Source organism: Sceloporus occidentalis, unplaced genomic scaffold, assembly GCF_023333645.1.
Source record: "Sceloporus occidentalis isolate IW3139 unplaced genomic scaffold, rSceOcc1.0.p SCAF_4, whole genome shotgun sequence".
Classification (NCBI taxonomy): Eukaryota; Metazoa; Chordata; class Lepidosauria; order Squamata; family Phrynosomatidae; genus Sceloporus; species Sceloporus occidentalis.
Window position 1 is genome coordinate 175,249,423 of NW_028316984.1, and position 6,000 is coordinate 175,255,422.

Genomic DNA, 6,000 nt, shown 5'->3' on the forward strand with positions numbered 1-6,000 from the left:
TTATAGCATGGGTCAACTCACTCTCCCAGGGTGATAGGTTTCACTCTTGCTTTTTTAAAGGCATTTCAAAAGATGTTTCCGATAGGAAATTTTCAAGTTTTGTTGCATTTTATTAACTGCATATTTTCATTACATTGTATTTGTTTTAACTGTAAGCCATTTTAAGTCCATGGGGGTGCAGATACCACAACTACATGGAGTCACACCAACCTTAATAACTGATAACATTGATTTTAACAAAGAGGACAAAGGTAATATCTATTTTGATATTTCATTTTACATCCAATGGGAGGTACAATCCTCAAGATTGCCATATTTCAACTTAAATTTGGCCTGTGAGTCAAAATAGATTTGGTGCTTTTTCGGCAAAAGCAGACCATTTTTTGAAGCTTTCAGTTGGTATCTGAATCAAACTTTGGGGTCCATACATATCTGTATTAGATGAGACTGAGCAACAGTGACTGATCCAAAGCCCATCCAGTAAGCTTTATAGCTGAGTAGGGATTAAGATATGGATCTCCCAGTCTTGTTTCTATTAATACATTATCCAAAGTGTCATCATTCAGAAATATAGAACTAAATAATGCAAGGAGCAGAGCATTCTGCATCCAACATAACAGCCGTGTTGGATCAGACCAAAGGTCCATCCAATCCAGTATCTTCTTTATAAGAATGGAGAAGCCTACAGTCAGAAATACAGTTGTCCCATTGTTACCTCCACTCTGATATTCTGCTCCTGCACTTGGAGGTTCCATTTAGCCAAACCCATTGCCCACTATGTTTTATCTGATGGTAAATTTTATTTTTTTATTAATTTTAAAGAGATACCAAAATGATACAATGCTTTATATTCTTAATGGTGTGGTGGTATTAGTGATGTTATTGCTGCTTATATATGAGTTATTAATTTTTGTGCAACTTTATTTTTTGATTGCTTATGGCTGAAATGGTTGGTTTTACACCATCCCCCCTCCCCTCCAGAAGGTGTCTTGAGGAGCCTGACAGTAAATAACTACAGTCACTGAAGTAAGATAAGATGTTGCTCAAGGACACAATCTTCAAAGTGGAGCCAAGTAGAAATCTGGAAATGGATCAAGATTCCCTCTTGCCTGATTCAGCCCCTCCCTCCAGTATGGCTTTTTGAGATGTAAGTTAAATTTAATAGATTTGTCACAAGTCCATATTACTGTGGAGGTTTAGAGCTTCTTCTTTCCCCCCCTTTTTTTCTTTAGTATACTGGCATATTTGTGTACATAAAAATTACCACCCCAGGGTTTATTTACAATCCTGTAATACGTTAGATGAAGATAAAATGATTACATTTAGATCTGTTTAATCCATGCTTGGTAAGCATGCTTAGCTGATCTGTTAAAACCAGGTATTGAAACACTGTAAGTGGTATAGTATTCAAATGGAAAAGAGTTCAAAGACACACCAGTACCAGATATATTGCCAAGGCAAGGACAATCAGGTTCTTCCTCAACCAGTCTCTCAGTCTCTCTTACTGCCTCTCTTGCATTATAATTATTATTATTATTATTACACAGTTGTGCTACCTGACAACTAGAAGTAGTGCAATTAGGTTGTTTTAAATTCTGGACTTAAGGACGCTATGCACAGTAGTAGAGCGTAAGAACAACAATGTGTTAAAATGGGATTATTTGGCCATTCTGATGCTTTGGCCTGCAACTGGCCAGGCTAGGCAATCCCATACCCTGAGATGTCAGGGCCAAAGCCTGATGCCAATGGATGATACCATGGGGGACAGGCCCTTATGATGTTACACAGATAGCCCCTTGTGAGGTCATAAAGCACAATGGCTGAAGCATCAGACACTGTTGCACAGAGTTTGTCATTCACATAAAAAGAAGCATTTATAACAAATGACTAAATACACATACACACACACACACTTCAATGCAGTGTTTTCACCCTACATGTTCTCACTCGCACTCTGAGCACCAGCAGACAGGGAGCAGTCCCTGTATCTCAAGACTATGCCCTGAGCAATATTCAGCATGGCCATTTGTCAGGGATTAATAGAGCTGTGATGTGTATTATTATTATTATTATTATTATTATTATTATTATTATTATTGCTTTTCTCATTAGATTCAGATCGCTTGCCCATCAGCATGTATTCTATGGCTGCCTTCAGATAAATAATAAAATAAAATATTATGAGGCAAAATAATAATGAAAAAAAATAAAAATGTTTATTTCGGCATAAGTCAGCACAACACTTTCTTTGTTGGCAGAGAAAAATAAAATGGCTTAGCAGCTCAATTTAATAAGTACAGCTGGCACAGAAAGCTGGAATTTTCTCTGTTTAAAAGGCAACTCGTTTCAGAGGTTTAGGTAAATAAAGTGTTCTTCACTTGGTGCTGGAAAGATAACAAAGGACAGGCCAAGTGAGATGAATCTCTCTGGGGAGGCTACTCCACATCCAAAGTGCCACTGTTGAGAAGATCCTTTCCATAGTAGCCACCTGCTTCACTTCACTTTTTGGGATGGAGCTTAGGGGTAGACACCTCAGGAGCCAGAAGCAGAAATCATAGGATCACAGAGTGTGAAGAGACCACAATGGCCATCTGGTTCAACCCTTTGCCATGCAGGAACACAAAATCAAAACACTCCCAGCAGATGGCCATCTACCCTCTGTTCAAACCTCCAAAGAGGGAGATTACACTACACTCCTAGGCAGTGTATTCCACTGTTAAACAGCTCTTACTCTCAAGAAGTTCTTCCTTATGTTTAGGTGGAATCCCTTTTCCTGTCGTATGAATCTATGGCTGTATGTCCTAGTATCTGGAGCAACAGAAAACAAGCTTGTTCCATCTTCAGTATGACATCCTTTCAAACATTTAAAGATAGTTATCATGTCACCTCTTAACCTGCTCTTTCCTAGGCTACACATGCCCATCCCGCCATGGCTGCTCCCAGGTTGACACAGTCTTATTTTAATGATCAGCCATTACAGGTGCCTTTCACTTCTGGTGCCCTCTTTGAATATGTGTGCACATTCACACACACAACACACATCCTTTGGCAGGATCCTCCCACCATGGGAGGAGAAACAGCAGAGAATGAGCAACATGGTGGCGGCAACTCCTCCTTTCTACCAAAAGAAAGGAGAGCAGGGATCAAGAGTAACACAATTATTTTTATGACTATCTGCTAGAGCCAAGCAACTGTGCAAGGTGGGAACGAGGAAAATTGCCAGGGCATTATTGCAAATTTTCCTCATCCCACCTTACTTGCCCACCACCCCCATCTTTACTACCACCTACAACTCACTTTGATTCCCTACTTTCTTTCCCTTGAAGCTGCTTCTTCTTTAGAGGTTGCACAGTCAAGCTCGCAATGTGAGGCAAGTGGTGGAGCAGCAGGAAGAGAAGGGAATTTATCACACGGGAGGAATTTCTCTTAATTTTGAATGAAAGGAAAGTGGGGCCAGAATGAATTCACGTGAATTTGCTAGTTCAGTGAATTTACGTGAATTCGAATTGCGTTCAAACTGACTTCCCATTGCCAGAAAATAGCTTGGCATTGCCCGTAATTGGGTGTGATCACCTCTCACGCAATAACGTGAAACCCCATGATTGTGTTCGGACTGACTTCCCATTGCCCGAAATTGTGTCTGGTAGTCTATCACGCAATAACGTTAAACCCATGATTGTGTTCAGATTGCCATTGGATTATACTTCCAATTTCCCTTGTCTGATAAACTCCAAGGAAGTACAGCAGCAGTTTTAAGGGAGGAGAGCCAAGTCACAGGTGCAAGGTGAGGCAAACTGAAGGAGAAGGAGGCATGGTAGGAGGTGTGGTAGTTGATGCAAGGTGCAAGGTGCAAGGTGATGTGGCATCCCAAATGGAAGAAGGGGAAAGCAAAAAAGAAAGGAAGGGGGAAGATGCAGTCGCATGAGATGAGGTAAGGAAGGAAGATGAAAGGGTGTGTGGCAATGGAAGGAGCACAGCAAGGAAGAGACATGACACAGCAGAGGTTTTCTAAGGAGGAGGAGAGAGAGTGTGTTAGCAGACCCTACACCCATCCCACTATATATGCATATTAAAAATTAATATCTAGAAATGAACATGTTTCAGAGTTGTGATAACCTGTGGAAACAACAAGTTATACATGTGCAGGAGTCATGCTGACTGAAGGACATGCGGAGACATAGATAATATTAAGGTAAATGCTGATGAGTTTGCTGAACTCCTCACTCTGCCCACCCAAAGCCCTTTGCATTTCTGCTTACAATGAAAGCAAAGGGAGCTGTATTGCTAAGCAATCAGTGACCATACCTTTTATCCCATCTTATGATGATGTTTCTATACACCTTTCTTGCCCGATCATTAAGCGTATGTTTCAAATCTAATCAATGTATTGTCTCTCCAGAGCGGAAAGCCATCAACTATTTTGGATCCTTTTGCCAGGCTCCTGGGAAAGCCATTAAGGCCTTTGTCATACCAAATATAAAGCAACACACCCCTCACAGAATCACAGAAATGGGATATAAATCTGGCCCAGCCTTAGCCACATTGTACACAGACAATGGCTCCTTCTCTGTAACCCTCAGACATGGTCTGAGTCACTCTGTGTTTTTCGTGGACTGCTCTTTAGGACTGGTAATGATCACCCCTTTAACCCCTGACTTCTCTATATCCAGCCTTCCACACCTTTCTTTACGATAGCCTTGTAAGATTGTTAAGTCACCTCACTTCTTATATGACTATGTGCATACTTGCACATTTTGAAATAAAACACTTTATTTACTGAAACTGGAGCACTCTCTACAGTTTTTAGCAGTATATGTAGATTTTTAAAAAATCTCTACAGTTACCCTACTCTCTCAGGCCTCTTTTGAGCTTAAGGGCCCATACAGACAGGCCAAAATAAAGCTGCTTTGGGTCACTTTGGAGGTATGCTGTTTTAATGATGCATGCATCCTGAGAGTCCGGAAGCTGCGCCAAAGCTATGCTGCACTCCTTAGGACTGGAGTGTGGCTTTGGCATGGCTTCCGGCCTCTTAGGATGCATGCATCATTAAAACAGCATATCTCCAAAGTGTCTCGAATCAGCTTTATTTTGGCCTGTCTGTATGAGGCCATAGTTTCCCTAAATGTCAAAGAGTCACTGGCATTATGGGTGAGAACCCCTGAAGTTCCCCATCTTTAAGGGTAACAAGTGCCGTTCATCATTCCTGCCACATCACTGCCTGAAGCAGCCACCTTATAAGTGTCGCCATGAGGAAAGGAAGAATTGAGGAAAGCAAGAGGAAAGGGGAGATATAAGTTTACTGTGGTAGAACTGATGTGAATATAGTGATTTGGGGGAAATGGATTCAAACAATGTAAAGAAAAAATAATACCCTTTTGAAGGACTAACACCATACAGTCGGTCCTCCTTATCCATAGATTTTCTTATCCATGGATCCAAGCATCCATGGCTTGAAAATATTTTTTAAAAATCCAAATAGCAAAGCTTGATTTGGCTATTTTGTATATGAGGGACAGCATTTTGCTATGCCATTGTATTTAATGGGACTTGAGCATCCACAGATTTTGTTATCCACAGGGGTTCCTGGAACCAAACCCCAGCGGATAACAAGGACTCACTGTATTTATCCACCTTGAGATAATGATATTTTAACTGGGTCTTACATTTACTGAAATGTGTACAGGAGATTTAAATACAAATTTATATTTATATACCATTGACTTCTACAAATGAAAACTACAGTGGGGAAACAAAACATCTACAAGAGTGAGGGTGTTGAGAAGATTTACACTGAAAAGAAATGGGAGTGACACCTTAAGGTTATTAATGGTTAAAGTTTTATTGGGCAGAAACTGTGGACTGCAGTCCACTTCAACAGATGACCAGAGTGTAACCTCAGTAGCATTAAAAGAAACCTTATTTTAGTCTGGAAAATAATTTATCTTAGCATCTTTGAGACTAACTGAAAGGGAAAAGCTGATAGCATGAACTTTAGTAGAC